This window comes from Tursiops truncatus, chromosome 2 (genome assembly GCF_011762595.2).
Source record: "Tursiops truncatus isolate mTurTru1 chromosome 2, mTurTru1.mat.Y, whole genome shotgun sequence".
NCBI classification, from domain to species: Eukaryota; Metazoa; Chordata; class Mammalia; order Artiodactyla; family Delphinidae; genus Tursiops; species Tursiops truncatus.
The window spans coordinates 173,259,661-173,279,407 of NC_047035.1; the positions used below are offsets into that span (position 1 = coordinate 173,259,661).

The window sequence follows — 19,747 nt, forward strand, 5'->3', positions numbered from 1 at the left end:
AATTAACTTTTCAAGTGTGCTTGTGGTGTTTTTCTAATGAACCTATGAATCTTTGAGGGCAGGACTGAGGTCTTCTTTTCCATCTAGTGCCGCTAGGAACAGAGACAGCTCTCACATTTCAAAGATGCTTATCCCTTGAGTCAGTCCTTTCCAATGTGAGGGAGAAAGGGACTCACTTTAGAAGCAGAAATTTTCTGAAACACTGAGCATACATTTCACTTATGAACTATGGCACTAAAGGTTGGTGACTACTTGGTGCCCATGGGGTGGTAAATTGAAACACACCATCAAGCACAGATTAACATGAAAGTGAAAATAAAACCTTAAATGTCATAAAAATGTTTAGAACCTCAGTAATACATCTTTAGCCCCCTCTTCCACCCCATTCCTGCCCCCCATCCCCTTCCACTGTAATCCACATTTGAGAGTGTTATCACAAGAGCAAAATGACTCGCCCATTACCACCTCAACTCCAGCTGTTTCCTGAGATGAGTCAGCCTCACTCTGTGGGGCACCGGAAGAGCGGGCACAGGGCAGTTGCATGTTTATGGGATGAGAGGAAGGTTGAAAAAGTCGAGAGCTTTAGATCCCTAGTACCTTTAGATCCTGGTACCACTTCTGCAGGTCAAGCTTCTCTGTGTTAAGAGCAACAAGAACCAGGAGGAAAAGCCTCAAGAGAAGTGTGAGTTTCAAGACGAGGTGGTTGCTGATGCCAGGTCTGCAGACAAGCAGCACGAGGCTAGCAAGTGGGCGTGGCTTGCAATGCTCATCGGGAAAGAGGGAAGGGGGCGGGGAGCCAGAGCACGCAGTAGATTGGGTGCGACGTGGGAGGTGAAAAAATGGAATTGGCGAGAGCAGAGGGGAAGGGGACAGAAGCTTCTGGATCCTTTGCTTATTTATTTAGTTTTGGGATGGGGAGACGAGCATATTTGTAACTAACACGACTGAAGGTTCAAGAGAAGTGATGCGCGTGATGAAACAAGCATGGCTAGCGTGGGGACTGAATTGAGGAGGAAATCAGCCGGAGACAGGAGGGAAAAGCAGCTTGCGTTATATAGGGGCCTTTGACTATAAGTGAGAGAAGCAGCTTGCGTTATATAGGGGCCTTTGACTATAAGTGAGAGAAGCAGCTTGCGTTATATAGGGGCCTTTGATTGATTATAAGTGAGAGAAGCAGCTTGCGTTATATAGGGGCCTTTGACTATAAGTGAGAGAAGCAGCTTGCGTTATATAGGGGCCTTTGATTGATTATAAGTGAGAGAAGCAGCTTGCGTTATATAGGGGCCTTTGACTATAAGTGAGAGAAGCAGCTTGCGTTATATAGGGGCCTTTGATTGATTATAAGTGAGAGAAGCAGCTTGCGTTATATAGGGGCCTTTGACTATAAGTGAGAGAAGCAGCTTGCGTTATATAGGGGCCTTTGACTATAAGTGAGAGAAGCAGCTTGCGTTATATAGGGGCCTTTGATTATAAGTGAGAGAAACAGCTTGCGTTATATAAGAGGCCTTTGATTATAAGTGAGAGAAACCGATTTATTCTTTATTTTTATTTAAAAAAATTTTATATTGGAGTTGATGTACAATGTTGTTAGTTTCAGGTGTACAGCAAAGTGATTCGGTTATACATACATACACCTATTCTTTTTCAGAGTCTTTTCCATTATAGGTTATTACAGAATATTGAGTAGAGTTCCCTGTGCTATACAGTAGGTCCTTGTTGATTATCTATTTTATATACAGTCGTGTGTATATGTTAATCCCAACCTCCTAATTTATCCTGCCCCCACCCAATGCTTTCTCCTTTGGTGACCATAAGTTTTCTAAGTCTGTGAGTCTGTTTAAGAGAAACCAACTTAAATCAGTTAAGTTAAAAAACAAAAACAAAACAACAACAGAAGCATGGCTGGGCCTCAGGAGCTTCCAGAATGTTCCAGACTTTCCCTACTTGGCTCTCAGGCCCCCTCTGAATCCTCCTCATTCTTCTCTTGGCCCCTGCAGGTCCTCGGCTTCTTCAGTCTTCGTGGGAAACAAGGCTGAGGCTGCAGCCACAGGAGAGGCACTAGACTGACCCTCTTGGCCCCAAACCCAGAATTCTAGGGAAAGTTTCTCACTGGTCCATGCTGAGTCTGTAGGAGTCCAACAGGGGTCAATAGGTTGTGCGAGGCTGTGCAGAGGTGGCCGGACGTGAGCACGTGCCCCTGTGGGGACCACGCAGATGGGGCGAAGGAGGGGCAGTCTTCCCTGAAGAGGGGCATCTGTCGATCCGTGTAGTTCAGAGGTGGAGGGGAGCTTAGAAAGTCTGACAGGTTCGCATCTCAAGTTTGTTTTGTTTTTGTTTTTTGTTCTCAGGGAAGTTGGGGCACCTGGCAAGAATCGGGGGTGGATGGGGATTCGGGCTAGAGAAGGTTTGGAACACTACCGTGGGAAATGAGAAAGCCAGCAGGACAACAGAGCGATGTGGAGAAGCAGTCGAGGGTAGAAAGCCTAACTGTGCAATGGGGTCAACCCAGATTTACTCACTCGAGGAACATTATTGATCACAATCTCTACTTAATCTCCCAGCATCCTGGAGCCAGTACCAATAAAAACAGATGGTTGGGCTGATCCAACGCTGGAGAGTGGAAATGCAGGTGCTTCAGGTACAGGGGGCAGAGGAGCAGAGGAGGGGGCAAGGGCTGGACAGGGGGCAGAGGAGAAGAGGAGGGGGCAAGGGCTGGGGTAGGTGGAGACCTGTCCACAGAAGGGGGCACGGGGACATCATCAGGGAGGGGCCGACACTGTCAAGTCTCCGTGGTGTCCTGGTCATGGCCCTTCCCAGGGGAGACGACCCCTCAGGTTAGGTGAACGCATCCTGGTTTGCTCAGGAAAGCCCCATGTAATTATCCACGGTGCCTCTTCTCATTACGGACAGGTCCCGATTCGGATGCTGGATCGCGTGGTCAGCCCACCCCTGGCCAGGCCTGAGTGACTGGGGATTATGGCCTCCTGGGGATGTCACTTCGCTGTGGCTTCCAGGCCTGCTGATCTGGAAAGAGTAAGTCCTGGCTCTCAACCTGCATCACTCCTGTGGGTCCCACCCAGGGAAATGGAGACTTCTGGAAGTGTCCAGTGCCTGCAGTTATGAGGTCAGAAGAGAATGAATCAGAGAAGGAAACACAGCTGCCCTGGCCTCTCCGGCTGCTCACGGGAGGGAGAGGCCCCATCAGCAGAGGCCAGAGGAAACAGCTCCCTTCCTTGTTGGCAGCAGGCTTGGAAATACCACCCAAACCCCAGCTGGTTTCCCCGAGGCCACCTGATACACCCCGGGCGCCTCAGGGCAAGAAGTCCCAGAAACCACGCACAGTTTGTGGCCTCCCACTTCAGCGTTTCTTGGCACAGAAGTGACAAGGGCCGTGCAGGAATCAACTTTGTTTCTGCCACAGTGGGGACTGACGTCTTGCCCGAAGTAGATTCTTCACACGTACTCACGTGACTGAGTGGATGTCTTCTCCAGCACAGACTGGAGCTGTCCTGTCTCAGAGGTGCCTCCGTTGGTGGCCGTGAACTTGGTTTGCGGACAGAAGTGCAACACTGCACCACAGGAGACGGGGCAGGTGAGGATGGGTTGGGGCAGGGTTTTTTTCCTGACCCCAGCTGGTGATCCGCTTATATCCTAAAGCAGGAGGATTAATAACCAGGGTAGGTGTATCCCTGTTAGAATGTAACTACAGATGTGGGCTTGCTGGGTGAAACAGCTAATCCTTTCTACATGTGGCTCACTCTGGAAATACTATGCCTGGGGCTGGCAAAAGAGCTCTTTGCACAGGGGCCTGCTGCTGGGTGTGGCCTCTCTCTCCTGGGCCGCGTGGACAGCTGGCCGGGGGCGTCTGTGCTCTTACCTCTCGGGTGAGCTGACTTCTCACTGGACTGGTGATGGATGGGAAGGCACGAGGCCTGTGTGTCTGTGGACCTGAAGCGGGGCAGGGTGTAGTTGAAGGAAAACGTCAGGTGTAGGAGTGGGTGGGTGCACGGAGAGGCTGGAAGGGGAAAAAAAACTCTTGGAAAAATCAAGGATTATTGCGACTGCAAGTCCCTGAGTCTTGAGGCAGCAGGAGGAGGGAAGCCAGATCGGAGCCAGCAGGCACCCAGGGGTTTACAGCATGGTATGGCTGGAGGCTGCAAAGCCACGAGACACAATTCATCAAAGAGCTGCTGCTGCTGCTAGAGCAGAGATGGAAGGCTTTCCAGGCCAGTCGGTGATGCACTCGGAGCTTTCCCCGGGGCAGCCACCTGCGGTGAGTAACAGGAGACACGTCTCCTCCCGGCGCTGAGGCCTGCGGGTCCAGAGCCCCCGGCTGCCCGGGGAGGAGGCATCCGGGAGCCCTGGGGAGGTTGGGAGGTGGGCGGGGCCTGGGCGGGGGCGGGGCCCCGGTGAGCAGGCGCACGTGACCGCCCCCTCCCTCCCCGCGTAGCCGCCGGGCGTGGCTGCGCCGTCCGGCGGCCGGGCCTCGTCCGTGACCCCGGCCTCTCCAGGGCCGCGCAGGAGGCCCCGCCTGCCTGCCCCCCGCCTTCGCGGGACCGGCCGGTCGCCTCCCCCTCCTCCCTCTCCTCACCCCTCCCGACTTTTCAGTCTGGACTGCGGGGGCCGGAGGTTAGCCCTTCTTTCCTGAGTGCTGCGTTCCAGAAACTTTTACAGATGCCCTGGCGTTCTTGGAAGACGCTGGGAGGAAATCGGAGCGTCCGACATCCCCACCCAGACGCTCCAGAACCAGAGGCGGCATCTGCCCCTGGACCCGAGGGGGCTGGAAAGGGCAGAGCGGCCAGGGGGCTCGCAAGCAGGCCTTCCTCCCCTTCCCTCTCACCTGGGTCCGTCGTTGACGCCGCCCTCCCCCACGCCGCGACCCTCTACAGCGGGCGGGGGCGGGCCGTGCTGGGGGAGGACTCGGCCTCCCGGGCGGTCCTGGGGTTGGGAGGCTCGCATCGCCATGGCAACGAGCTCTTCCCGTGGGAATACCGAACTCCTGAATGTGCCGCAAATTGGAAAGGGACCCGCTGAGTGCCAGCTGGGGCTCTAGGCGGGCGGGGGTAGGGCTGTGTCTGCAGGGAGGCGGGGCGCGACCGAGCCTGGATGCTGGGCTGCGCGCGTTTCCTCCGAGTCAGCTGGGGCCACACACGCAGGACACGTGACGCGCGCTGCACGCCCCCCTCCCCCCCACCGCCCGGCCTCCGGGTCGGCTGGCTGGCTTAGAGCCGCCCGGCCCAGCGTCGGCCGGCTGAGGAGGATGCCTCCCTTCTGGGGGTCTGCCCCAGTCCCCTAGCCGATGAGACCAGTAGCTCCTGATGGGAGGACAGGCGGGGTTGGCTGTGGAATTCAGTTCTACGTGGCTGAGGCCACTGGCTTCTCTTTACAAATTTTTTTTTTCAGTTTTAAAAGTTGTATCAATCATTAAAAAAGCATAATTCATTTTCTTAGTTCAGAAAGGTGTAAAGAAGGAAATGAACATGAGCCGCAATCCCCGTCTTTCCAGCCAAAGATGACCAACCACTGTTAACATTCTGCTGTCATCCTCCAGATACGCCCACACGGTCACCTAGGGAGGTACTAGTGACAAAAGTAGATTCCATGATGTTTTGTCGCCTGCGTTTTCACTTAACTTACCAAAGACATAGAAAAATCTGCAGTTATTTCTAATGGCAACATAGGGTTACTATAACTTATTAGCCAATTTGCTGTTGCTGGAAATATAAATCGCTTCCCCATTTTTACTCTTCTGCATGATGATAAACGTTCTTCTGCATACATTTTTGCACCCAGTCTGTTAGTTTCCTTAAGGTAAACTTCTAGAAGTAGGATTACTGGGTCAAAACATATGGGCATTTAAAATTTTGATGCATATTTCTGAATTATGGGTCGTGAGTGTGTGGTTTTTTCTTTTTTGAGAGCTGGTGGACTTTATTCTCGCCCCCCGCCCTGCCCCAATCGGTCTTGGGAATAACAGGGAAAAATTCCTTATACAATCTGTATTGCCCCCTCAAAGCAAGACCTGAAACAGAGTTTGGGTGTGAATAGTTCCTTCCAGGGGCCATCCAGGAAGCGCTCTGAGGGTCAGTAATGAACGGGGAACTGCTGGGGGCCATGGGGTCCAATGCTGCCGGGGACCCTCTGGGCGACCATGCGGAACACCCCAGACTTGACCCCCATTCGTTTCTGCAGGGCATTAACTGTCCAGATGGTTTGACTTTCCCCACTGTTATTTGGAAAACGTCTGCGGGTAAATTCTGAGGAAGGCCCGGGGGTATGGCTGGAGCACCTACAGCCTCAGTTACAAATGAATGATCGCCCCTTCCCCCGAACCCAAACCAGGGGACGAGGTAATCCAGGGCAAAATTGCAAAATGGGTTAAGATTTCATCAGCCCCGCCACCTTCCCTCTCTGCTCCCTAAACCATCTCTTGGTGCCAACCGTGCCCCTGCCCCAGGCTTCCGAGGTATTTGATTCTCCAAGACACATCAAAGAGGTCTTCGAATGATCTTCTCCGCAGTGTTAGAGACAAAGGCTGTTGGTTACCCTTCCAAGCATGTTTACATTTGAAGACAGGTACCAGGAACTCTTCACCAAAGGAATTGGTGATAATGTTGGCATTTCAGGCACGGTGGCAGCGGAAGCCTTTTCTGGCAGAGCACCCAGCCTGAGGCCGGTCCAGCACAGGAATTCTGCACGTCCTCTCCTGACCTACGGCAGGTGAGAGGCAGCAGGAAGGCGGAAGTGGAGGGGTGGGGGGAGGGAGGGAAGAGTCCAGAGCCTTGCTTTACTCACACGGATGACACTCCCTGGCATGTGGATTTCATTCTTTTTTTAATTTTTGAACTTTTTAAAAAAAATTTTTGGCCACACCATGCGGTACGTGGTATCTTAGTTCCCTTGCCAGGGATCGAACCCGTGCCCCCTGCATTGGAAGGTGGAGTCTTAGCTACTGGACCACCGGGGAACTCCCTGGCCTGTGGATTTTAGAAAATGAGGCAGGAAAGATGAAATCAGGCTGGATCTGTTGCTGGAGGGGAGGGGAAATAAGTGAGCCGCCAAGGCAAGCGGGGTGAGACGGTTGTTAAGAAGAGGACTGAGCAGGTGAGGAGGATGAAGACTCATCTCCACTGGCTGTGGGTGCGATGAGGCACTTGAACGAGGAGCTCGTGGCCACGGTCTGCATCTTCCCTTCCTCCGGTGTGTCTGCCCTCCTTCCTCCCTGGCTGCTGCTTCTCGTGTCCTCAGGGGCTCCACTTTCTTCTGCCTGTCCCTGCAGGCTGATGCTACCTAGCGTTCTGTCCTGTACCCCTTTTCTTCTCCAGCTGCACACGCAGTCTGGGCGGTCAGCATCCCGCTGTGGCTTCAGCTGCCACCACCGCATGCAGACGCGCACAGACGCTGGCCCAGTTCGTCGGGAGCTCAGGTCCCGACTGTCCAGAAGTTGAAAGCATTCGGGGCAGTGGGAGGAATCTTGGGCCAGACACGTACTCCCTTTGGTGTGTGGTCTCTGGTTGTCACATTCGAGAGCTAGTGTCCCCAGTGGAGTTGTGAGCTGCGTGAGGACAAGGGCCTTGGATTTGACTTCCCTGATTAGCCTCCTGCAGTGCCCACGGTGGAACGGCCTTCTGTAGGTGTAGCCTGTAGGGAACGGCAGAAGAAAGCGGACCCCCTAAGGGACACTGAGAAGGGGAGCCAGAGAGGAAGGAGGGCAGACACACCGGAGGAAGGGAAGATGTAGACCGTGGTCACAAGCTCCTCATTCAAGTGCCTCATCGCGCCCACAGCCAGTGGAGGTGCGTCTTCATCCTCTTCGCCTGCTCAGTCCTCTTCTTCTCCTCCCCCCCTCCCCTCCCCCCCTCCCCTCCCCTCCCCTCCCCTCCCCCCCTCCCCTCCCCCCTCCCCTCCCCTCCCCCCTCCCCTCCCCTCCCCTCCCCCCTCCCCTCCCCTCCCCTCCCCTCCCCCTCCCCTCCCCTCCCCTCCCCCCTCCCCTCCCCCCTCCCCCCTCCCCTCCCCTCCCCCCCCCCCAGGCTTTCTTGCCTTGACAGCTCGCTTCTTTCCTCTCCCCACCAGCACCGTTGTGGGAACCTGGGAAGGATGGGGTCCAGCACCTTCCTATGCAGCACCTTTGTTTTTAACGACGAGCCCCCTCCTATGGTCCACAGCCCCCAGGAACCCTCCTCTCACCACGTCGAGTAGGTTTCCTCTTCTCACTCTCTCTCCTCCCTTTGCAGTGTCTGGCGCTGTGTCCCACCTCCACCATCTTGAAACTATCCTTCCTTGGCCTCCGTAATAACAGCACACCCGCTCCCCGTCCTTCTGTCCGGTGAGCTGTGTCCTTCGTCTCCTAAACAGAGTTCTCCCCGAGACTCCATCCTCTGGAGCGGCGTGAGTTAGTGGAAAGAATAGAACGCAGGTTTGGGAGCCGGAGTGACCGTCTGATCCTGGGCTGTATCATTTATTGTTGGGTGGTCTCTCTGAGCCTCCACTTTCTCAACTGCAAAGTGCAGATTAATCCCCAGGGTTGAAGGTACTGTAGGGAAAGGGCCTGACACAAAGTCGTGGCTAAATGCAGGGCAGCTGTGGGTGTTCTCTGCGACTCTGTCAGGCATTACACAGGCCCCTGTTGACTCGCCTCTCGCCTCTCACCTCTCACCTGGGGGAGCCAACACGCTCTCTCCAGCCCTGAATTCTCTCCCACATCTGGTCCCCAATTCCACGTATCTGTAGGTGTTTCCACTTTTGACGTCCTGTCATGACCCAAATGGTAGCCTGCATAAACCAACCTTGTCATTCTTTTTTCTCCAGAGCTCTTCCTGCCGGGTTTTCCCTGATTCAGCCGTCCACGCCGCTATTTCCCAGACTCTTGGGATCCAAAAGCTTGGGAGTATCTTTCATTCAGCTGTCGCTTTGGCCTTTCATGCTTGGAAATCGCCATGATTGTTGGTCCAGTGGCTTCACATGCATCTGCGACTTCATCTCCACAGGATTTTGACGTCGGCTGTTACAGAAATGAGGCCTGGAGACGCAAAACCATCTGCCCGAGGGGTGAACAGGAGAGCGGGACTCGACTCAAAGCCTGGGCTCATCCCATTTCTTGGAGGCTCCCTCCCCGGCGTGACTGGGAGCCTCGCTGGTCTCACACCCCACTAACTCAAAATGCTGAGGTCTCTCCATCCTAAAGACAAACTGATGAACCTTTCCCAGTGCCTGTCTCCAGCTCTTAGCCCTCTCCTGCTTCCCCCCGTACATACCCGCAAGGCTGCCTTACACTCTTGGGTTCCTCAGTCACTGCAAGCTAGTGTCCGCCTCCCTGGCATGGCCCCCGCCAAGTTCCCTCTGTCCCCAGGACACTCCGTGGCCCTGGCCATACCCGAGTCCTGTCTAACCCCATCACAGCCCCTCTTCCTCCCAGCATGCCTCCCCTTAGCTTCTCTCCTGATTTCCTTCTACCCCTCCGGCCATCCTGCCCTAGTGCCCTCGGCCTCTCCGGCCATCCTGCCCTAGTGCCCTCGGCCTCTCCAGCCATCCTGCCCTAGTGCTCTCGGCTCAGCCCAGCACCTGGTTGCTGCAAATCCCCAGGTTTGGGGTCCAGGCCGTCTGCTCTTGGCAAACCCCATGTTCTCCTTGGTTGGCTCATTTCCTCATGTGGCTTCAGTGACCACCACCATGTTGACAGCTCCCCAGCCTCTCTCTCTAGCTCAGATATTTCCCTGTAGCTTGAGATCTTCATATCCCTCTGAACGTGGAGCTCTGACCCTGAATCCACCACGTCCCAGCTGGGTGACTGCGATGGTTAATTTTGTGTGTCAACTTGACAGGGTGCCCAGATATTGGGTCAAACATGATTCCAGGTGTGTCTGCGAGGGTGTTTCTGGATGAGATCAGCATTTGAATCCACTGAACAAAGCGGGTGGCCCTTCCTAATATGGGGGGGCCTCATGCGACCCAAGGAAGACCTGAAGAGAACAAAAGGGCTACCCCTCTGTGAGTGACGGGCGTCCTCCCGCTGACCGTGGAGCGGGGACATCGGTCTTTTTCTGCTTTTGGACTTGGACTGAAACAGTGGCTCGTCTTGAGTCTGTTGGGTTGGAGCTCACACCATTGGCTCTCCTGGTGTCAGAACTTCAGACTCAGACCAGAGCCGTGCCATGAGATCTCCTGGGACTCCGGCTTGTTTTTGTTCTTGTTGTTTAAAGGTGTTTTTTTTGACGTGGACCATTTTTTAAAGTCTTTATTGAATTTGTGACCATCTTGCTACTGTTTTATGTTTTGGTTTTTTGGCCACGAGGCATGTGGGATCTTAGCTCCCTGACCAGGGATCAAACCTGCGCCCCCTGCACTGGAAGGCAAAGTCTTAACCACTGGACCGCCAGGGAAGTCCCCCGACTCCAGCCTGTTGACTGCAGGTCTTGGGACTTCTCAGCCCCCAAAATTGGTAAGCCAGTTCCTTATAATAAATCTTTTAGATATAGATATATAATAGATAGATAGATAGATAGATATAAATAGATACATCTCCTATTAGTACTTGAGTTTTCTTACTATCCTAGGGTTTACTCTATAGATCAAGGAACCAGTGAGATTTCTGTCAACTTCTAATATCCGTTCCCATTGTGCCTTTGGGAAGCAGGAAAATGACCACAGGTGGGTTTGTGGACCACAGTGAGGCATACATGGATCGGCGCCCTTTATTACTAGATCATCACACAACTCTAGTCTAACAGGGGCCGTAATGGTACTTTGGGTCCCCATCATTTCAAACCCTGTATCCAACAGTCCTCAGAAGATCTGGGCAGTCTCCTTTCCCCACTGTATGGGTATCTGGGTAAATGGTCATAAGTCCCTTTGGAGGAAAGAGCGAGGTATCACGAGTGACCCAACCTTTCCTTTAGTTGATGGATGTGGGTCTGAAAACGGGCTCAGATCTGGAAACTGCAAAAAGGACTGTGACTTTGCACCGGGTCTCCTGACATCCTTGTGCTTGTTATTCTCGGCCTCTTTTGCTCACACATATGTACCAGGCAGTGACTTTGCTGCCTGTCCATCTGTCTTGCCTCTGGGAGCGCCGTGTTCTATTAGTCACGCCCACAGCTCCCCGCAGGTCAGGGTCCTTGGTTGGCGTTCTGCCTTTGCTGCCTGTTACAATAATTTTATCCTGTTTCTCATGGTTAAGTGCTGCCACTGGCCTTTGATATTCTAGGGTCCAGTATCATCCTCATTACCACCAAAAAGCCCAGACTAAACCACGTCTCTTGTCATCGGCCCCGAACTACAGAGGGGTCACCACTGACTGAAGCATCTTAATGATGGTGGTGCTCTCCCGGCGCTCTCTCCTCAACACCTGCGCGGATGCCTGTCCCCCAGGCCCTTCTGAGGGAGGGTCAGCTGGTGTGTCCAGCCTCACGGTAGATTAGTCCTAGTGCATCCATGTCTGTAGCCTTTTGACCCCTCCTTCCATGGTTGAGCACAGTGATCCTGGTATTGCTTTTTCCAAGCTTGTAAGAGCCATCAGGACTTCCCTCTCTCCTCCCGCCCCTAGGCCCTTGCCCATGATGTGAAGTGCTTGTTCCGGGAGAATAGTTCCGTATTAATGAATGTGCCCTGACTCGGACCCTTCCCTCCGTGAGCCGGCGTTCTTCAGACGCGCCCCCGGCACACACTTGCAGCTCCTGCCCTTGCACGGTCACCCAGTCCCGCGGCTCCTCTGGTATAGAATGCTTCCCCCTTCTCAGGCCCAGTGACGGAGCCCTCACACGGGTTCTCCTGACCCTGACCCTAGTCACTGGTCCGGTGGCCAGCAAGAAGGGGAGAGGGGAGACCCTCAGAGCGCAGTCATCATTGTGGCGGCTTTTGCCTCGTTGGAGGTTGGTGCAGAATGTACGAGGAAAGGCTGCTCTCCTTTAAGGAGGTGGAGGGGCTGCTTCTGCAAACTCAGGAGGTTCAGGGGAATCTGGGGGCTTCAGGGCTCTCCAGTGCATCCACCCAGAAATACCCACTCCCCCATTTCAGTCCCTCAGTCCCTCCCAGTCTGTATCAGGCCCCGACGTGGATGGAAGAGAGTCGCTTTTCTGAAGGTCTTGAGTTTGGTTCTCAGCTTGGTCTACCTTCTGGCTCCAGGAGATGTCTTTTAACAGTGCCAGGGAAGCCTCTGTCTCTCACAGAGGCTTTGGATCAGTCATTGATTTCCCCCACGCCTGTCCTTTTCTCTTTTCAATGCCTCAGCTGATGGTCAGCAATGGCCACCAACCCCACCATCCTTTCATTACTCTTTGCCCCGTACCTCCCATGTGCCAGAGATATTGCAGTAAACTACATCTCTTTCAACCTGTATTCCCTTTCAGCTCACCCCCCAGTGAAGGTCTCAGCAATTACTCTGCTACACCAGGCCAAGGTCTTTCAGTACTCCCACTCGACCACCAGTGACGAGGGTCCTCATTGCCAGCTAGGTGGCAAGTGGTCAACTCCGGAATCACAGTTTCCTCTGGAGTGTACTCTTGGTACCAACGGTCTTAGGGTAAGCATCCTTCAAGCAGAGTCTGAGGCAGGGATTTGGGTTACTGTGATTTACTGAGGGAGGACTCTTAGGAGAAAGGGAGTGTAAGGGAAGTAGGGTGAGCGGGAAAGGACCAAGGCGTGGAGGGGGTCTCACGTGGACCCAGATGCAGCTTGATCTCTTGGGTAGCCCTGGGGCGTGGCCTGCACCACAGAACCAATCCCACCTTGAAGCAAAGGAGCCAGGCTTTTGCACCCTCGTGTCAGCTGGTCACTAGCTGCAGGTTTCTGGAGTGGGGTGGGGAGTGTGATTCCCTGTGTAAGGTGGCCCCGGGCTCCCGTATGGCTGAGGACAATTTTCTGGTGGTTCGCTGGCCCGTAGAGTCATCCGGGCAGGACACCAACAACTCCTAAGACGATTTCAGTAAATAACACCCAATCCATCAGTTGCTCAAGCCAGAAACCTGGGACTTATTTTCGTCTTCTTCCTTTTCTTCTGTTCTCAGTCCAATCGATCTCCAAGATATGTCTTTAATTTCCTAATCATCCCAGTCCCTTTTTTCTGTTCTCACTGTCACGACCCAAGTCGACATCACCACCATCTATTGAGTATATTCCTGCAACAGCCCCGAACGGGCCTCTGGCTTATTATCTGCAGGACAGCCAAGTTCAGCTTTCTAGAATCCCCGTCTCTTCATGTCACTTCCTTTATTAACCCTTCAGTGGCTCCCATCACTCTTATGATAATTTTAAACTGCTTCATGTGGCTTAAAATATCCTGCCTGACCTCGGTTCTACTCTCCTTTCCTGGCTCAGCTCTCAGTACTTAAAATCTCAACGAGCTGACCCAAATGGACTTCTTTTAGTTATATTCGAATATGCCACACACTGTCTTTACTCTCTGTCTTTGCACGTATTTTTTCATCTGCCTAGAACACCTTTGCTACCTCTCGCCTGATTACCTCACGTGCACCTTTAAGACTCTGCCAAGTTACACTTGCCCCTGAGAAGCCCCCGCACACCTTGTACTCCAGTATCATACCCTGCGTCTTGTGGCACTGCAGTGGCCCGGATCTCCTCACTGCCGTGCTTCTCCTCTAGCACCCCTTTCCTGAATGTTTAAAGACAAGTTTCCTTCCAGTTTTCTCTTCTCTAGTAGTTTGGCAGTAATACATCCAACGTCTACTCTTTAATGGTTTAGCACGAACTCACGTCTACTTAAATCCCAAGCTCTGTGGCAGCAGGGATGAGGCTCACATTACTTACTGCTGTGTCATCAGTGCTTGGTGTATGGATGGAGCACAACGTGTTTGTTATGTAAAATAATAAATGAATAAAAGTATCTCATGTCCTGTTCAACTGCTGCTCTAGATGCCAGCACCTGCAACTGTGCCTTGCAGACAGTAAGTGCTTAATAAATATTTGTTGAACTCAGTGGTGAGCTTAGCTTTTTCCTTTCCATTTGTAGGACAGCTGTTCTGCCTGATTCAGGTCCTCAGCACCTGTGTCCAGAGTCACGGAGCAGAGAGTGACATCAGCAAATTGTAGACCAGGAAGTTCCAAGTTCTCATTTCCCCACAGAAACACACACACACACACACACACACACACACACCCAAACAACAGCAAAAAGAAATGGAAGCCGTCTTAAACAACTTTGTAGGAGCTCTAGAAAACAGTCAAATGTTTACAGCAACCAAGCAAATGCCCTCCAAAAAAAATCCATTTTCAAAATGGTGGGAAAATGATGTGATATTTTTACTCACTCTAGCTCCAGCCCACGTCACCCCTCCCAGCACAATGGTGATTTTGGTCTTAAGAAGGTGGCAGACCTGTTTCCAGTTTTCTTCCTCAAGCCGGAAAGGGTATACCTGGAGGAATGATGCAAGTCACTAGTCCCTGTTCCACACAACTTGAAATGCAGGCGGGTATAGCTTGTAAAAGCTACAAGGCAACTACAAACTGAAAGATATCTGGGTGGAGACATACGGTAGACCATCTAAGGTCAGGAGGAGAAGCTGAAGTTAGATGCTTTTGGAAATTAGGACATTTAAAAGTAGCCTTGTGTCCAGGAGAATTTAGAAACACATGTGCATATTCAGGGAAGGTACATGCTCGGAAAAACCCTGAGAAGAGCTTAAGCATTTACATTGGGCTGTTCCTTAGGCTCAAAGGAAGCCTCGGTAAGTGGTGAAGGAGTGTCCCTAGAACAGAGCCAGTCTGCAAAGACTAGGAAAGGTGGCTGTTCTCTCATTTGGGAGTCTTCCTTTGGTGGTTTTGTTTGTGTGTGTGTTTGTTTGAGCTCCTGGCATTTCAGGAAATCTCTGTCAAGATCCTAGCTGAACACAAGCAAAAGAAATAGAAACTTCAGTGATTACACGTGATAAGGCATATAATCTTTGCAAAAATATTTTGGAAAAGTATCATAAATGTACTACTATAGCCTTCAACAATAACCATAGGAAGAGAGGGAAGAAAGAAGGAAGGAAGGAAGAGAAAGGGGAGAGAAAACCAGCAAACCCTGAGGAAGGGGAAGAAGTAGAATCTGATTTCCAGAGTTACCACATTATAGTAGTCAAATGCACAGTTTTCAACAAAAACAAAAGAAATCACAAGGCATGAAAAGAGTCAGGAACACACGGCCCATTCAAAGGAACAAAATTAATTGACAGAAGCTGTCCCTGAAGAAACCCAGGCATCAGAATTACTAGATAAAGCCTTTAAACCAACTCTCTAGGGAAAACATGGGCAAAGAACAAAAGGAAATTAGGAAATCCATATGTGAACAAAATGAGAATATTAACAAAGAGAAAGAAATTACAGAAAGGAACCAAACAAAAATTTTTGAGCTGAAAAGTACAATAATTTATATAAAAAATTCACTAGAGGGGTTCAGCAACAAATTGGAACAAACAGAAAAAACAATCAGTGAACTTGAAGATAGAATGATTAAAAGTATTGAGTCTGAAGGCTTACCTGGTGGCGCAGTGGTTAAGAATCTGCCTGCCAATGAAGGAGACACAGGTTCAATCCCTGGCCCGGGAAGATCCCACATGCCACAGAGCAACTAAGCCCATATGCCACAACTACTGAGCCTGCGCCCTAGAGCCCACGAGCCACAACTACTGAAGCCTGTGTGCCTAGAGCCCGTGCTCTGCAACAAGAGAAGCCACGACAATGGAAAGCCCACGCACCGCAATGAAGAGTAGTCCCCACTCGCCACAACTAGAGAAAGCCTGCGCACAGCAACGAAGACCCAACAGAGCCAAAAATAAAAACAAATTTATAAAAATATATAAATAAAAAAATAAAAGTATTGAGTCTGAGAAGCAGGGAAAAAGAATGAATAAAAATGCACGGACCATAAGGGATTTGTGGAATGCCATGAAATGCAACAACTTATGCCTTATGAGAGTTTCAGAAGAAGAGACAGAGAAAGAGGCAGATGATTATATGGAGAACTAGTGGTTGAAAACTTCCCAAATTTGAAAAAAGACATGAATTCAAGAAGCTCCATAAACTCTAAGTAGGAAGAACCCAGAGAGATCCATACTGAGACACATAATCAGACTGTCGACAGCCAGAGACAGAATCTTGAACACAGCAAGAGAAAAGTAACTTGTCACGTACAAGGGATCCACAACAAGATTTTTAGCTGATTTGTCATTAGAAGTCATGGAGGTCAGAGGCAATAGTATAATTTGTTTAAAATGCTGAAAGAAAAAAAAATTGTCAACCAAGAATTATATATCTGGCTAAACTGTTCTTCAAAGATGAGGGAGAAATGAAGACATTCTCAGATAAACAAAAGCTGAAGGAGTTCATTGCCACTAGACCTGCTCTACAAGAAATTCTGAAGAGAGTCCTTCAAGTTGAAATGAAAGGACTTTAGACAGTAGCACAAAGTGATAGGAGATCCCCAATAAAGGTAAATATATGGGCAAACATAAACTTCATCATTATTGCAATTTTGGTTTGTAACTCCATTTTTTATTTTCTATATATTTAAAAGACAAACACTAAAACTAATTATAAATCTGTTACTGGGGACACAACATATATAATAATAAAGTTAATAATCAATATCAGAGCTAATCCGATGCCCACTGGGGATCCAGAGCCAGGAAAGAAAGCAACAGAGATCAGGTTATGTGGTGCCCGGGGCTCCGTTCACTGTGAGCTGAGCCTGTCACAGAGAAGTATGGGATGTGCTCTTCTTTGAGTTTCAAATCCCAGACAAGCTGTCCATGGCAATGGCTGCTTGTTTTATCTGTTAGGAACCGTGCACACTTTCCTTCTCCCTGGTTGACCATTCACTCCTGTGTTTGTTTGTTCACTCATTTGTTCATTTGTTGCTATCATGCATTTAGAATAAAACTCAAAGTCCTCATCACGGCTTTTCAGGCTCCTAGCTGCTTCTCCAGCCTCATTTCTTACCACTGTTCCCTCAGTCTGGCCTCCTGTCTGACCTTCACACATGTCAAACATCCTTGGGCCTCAGGGCCTTTGCACGTGCTAGGATGACTAATCTCCATGCATCTCTCACCTTCCAGCAGGCTAACCTGGGCTTGCTTTCATGCTAGCCTAAAAAGTTTCAGAGAGAAAGAGAGGACAAGGCCTCCCAAGGCCTAGGCTGGCAACTGACAGTTGGTCACCTCGGCCACCTTCTACTGGCCAAAGCAGGTCACAGGGCAAGCCCAGATTTAGGGGATGGGGAAAATGCCGAAGGCTGTGTGGTGGAGAGACTTCAGGGTGGCTGCTGGGACCCCTGCCTCCTGGTGTCCATGAGCTCGTATGATGCCCCTCTGAGGGTGAGCAGGACCTGTGCTTCTATCTACAGAATATGATAAAGGTAACAAAACATCGCTCCTATGATTAGGTTACATCACACAAGACTCCTTCTTAGCAAACAGGGGCTAGAGACTCTCCTTATGAGCTTAATGAAAGATGCAGCCGTGTTGGAGAAGCTCGCACGTCAAAGAACCGTGGGCAGCCTCTAGCACCCGGGGGTGCCCCCAGCCAACAGCCAGCACGGAGCTGGGCCCTCAGCACAGCCGAGCAAAGGAAGCCCGTCAAGACACTGAATGAGCCTGGGGGCAGATTCTTCCCCAGCGGAGCCTCCTGGTGAGGACTCAGTCCAGACTCCTGGCATGGAAAGTCTGAGATAATAAGCCCATGTTATCTTAAGCCATTAAGTTTGTGGTAATTTGTCATGCAGCCCAGAAAATGAATGCAGCCTGGGTTCAGCTGATAAGCAGTAGCTGAGAAATGGAGCGTCCTTAAAGGAGTCTGATGGTTCCTTCCAGCTTTACCGGGGAACCCGGAGCCCTCAGCAGGTGAGTTGCGATGGACCATGTTTGCCTGGTACTGGCTTTCTCATGTGAACTGACCTACCTAAAATTCTAGAGTGGGAACACATAGAAAGACCGTATTGATGGATGGAGCCCAGCATGGCCATTCCCTGTAGAATGGGATGTTACGAGGTCCAGACTGGTCCTCCCTTCCCACCCACAAATGCACTCAGACCCAGTTTCCAATGGAATTTCTAGGGGTGATGTGACTGGGATACCGTCTTAACCCCAGTAACCTGGAAGGCACGAGAGGAAGAGAAGCTGGTCTCAAATTTGTGATAAAACTAAATAAAAAAAGATTTCAAAATAAGTTCTGTCTTGTCACTTGCAAGCAATTAAAAGAAGATGCAATGGTTAACGAATTCTTGTTAGACTTGCTTTTATGATTAGGGAAGCACCCTTTGTAATTAGCATATTAATTGCTGATATTTATATGAGAGCTTGAAGATTTCAGTTAAAAAAAATAGATTAGGGTTTCCCTGGTGGCGCAGTGGTTGGGAGTCCACCTGCCGATGCAGGGGACACGGGTTCGTGCCCCGGTCCAGGAAGATCCCACATGCTGCAGAGCGGCTGGGCCCATGAGCCATGGCCGCTGAGCCTGCGCGTCCGGAACCTGTGCTCCGCAACGGAAGAGGCCACAGCAGTGAGAGGCCCACGTACCGCGAAAAAAAAAAAAAAAGATTAATATTATCACAATCTTCTTTATATTATCAGTTTGTGTTTTGAGAAAGAGAGATGGTGCAAGGGTAAACAGCATAGCCCCTGTTTAAAAAGTCACAAACGTCAAATGGGCTGGATACGGATGATCGAATTTTTACTCTATGCTCCAGTGGCCGGCCTGAAGCTGATCTTGCCACCCAAGTGACAGATGAGGAGGCCATGATCGTGTTTGTCCACTGAAGCCACGGGAACAGTGCTTCCCCTACGACTCCACTGGGCTGCCTGCAGTGGTGGGATTTAACGTTTTGCCTTCTCCCCTTGGAAGGCTCTCGAAGAACAGCCCACAGTCCACGTAGGATGTGGGATCCTGGGGCACCACATGGCATCGGTTAATCAGATTCTTTCCAGAGAATTTGAAAGTGTGATGCAAAACCCAAGTCAGGGAATGTTGGCAGTTAGAATTACGAGGTTGCATTGCTTGATGAAGACAGACAAGCAGGTGCGGTCCTGGATTCTGGGCCTTTGTGTCCCTCCCTTCTTTCACTGTCACTCCAGAAACCTGAGCCGATGGGGAGCACCCCAAAAAGCCACTGCAAGGAGGGAGCAAGACTTTTCCCTCCAGCACCCAAGGCAGTTCCTTCCACCGGAGAGGGGGCCAGGCCTTAACACCGACGGCCAGAATGGCAGCCGAGGGGCTTGACGTGAAAGAGCGAAAACTCAGGTTTTGCTAAAACTCACCCCAGGACTGCCTTTCCTCCAGAAACTTGACCCCAGGGCTCCCGGTGCGGCCCTGGGAGGAGGACAGGCTGCTCATATCCCGAGCTGTCTCTCTTGCAGCCAGGCCTCTCTGCCATGGAGGTCCTGCGGCCAGAGCTGAGTTCAGCACCGCGCAGGGCCGGGTTCCAGTCCAGAGGTCCGGGCCTGGTGCGCCCGTCACCTGCTGTGAGTGACTCACCTCCGTGAGGCTCTGAGCGGCTCTGGGCTTCCGGCTGCTCTCCCTCCTGTGGAACCCGGTCTGTTCCCGTGTGGTCCTGGGCGTGGCGTCGCAGCAGAATCTCATGACCAGGAAGAAGTCTACTTCTTCTGTGTCTTACACGAAGGAGGGCTTATTTGCTGCACGCAGAAGACTCCAAATAATAGTAGCTTGAACAAGACCAAAGTTTCTTTCCCTTTGATGTCGAAGCCTGGAGGAAGGCGCTTCAGGGCAGTGTGACGGCTCCCGGCCTCCCTAAGCCTGGCTC

The 19,747-nt window shown here is 51.3% G+C and overlaps 1 long non-coding RNA gene across 13 annotated transcripts; it reads left to right on the forward strand.

The window, feature by feature from the left end:
- Positions 1-548: 548 nt before the first annotated feature.
- Positions 549-18,132, forward strand: LOC117311172 (uncharacterized). 13 transcript variants are annotated; one of them, XR_012330448.1, is made up of 8 exons: positions 2,562-2,638; positions 2,911-4,273; positions 5,452-5,577; positions 6,627-6,720; positions 8,235-8,326; positions 8,809-12,517; positions 13,964-17,619; positions 17,714-18,132. It is a non-coding gene; the product is annotated as an uncharacterized lncRNA (long non-coding RNA). The 13 variants fall into 13 exon arrangements; XR_004525423.2 differs by lacking the exons at positions 13,964-17,619; positions 17,714-18,132 and adding an exon at positions 549-682 and having other exon boundaries at positions 8,809-13,929; XR_012330454.1 differs by lacking the exons at positions 13,964-17,619; positions 17,714-18,132 and adding an exon at positions 556-716 and having other exon boundaries at positions 8,809-13,929.
- Positions 18,133-19,747: the final 1,615 nt, after the last annotated feature.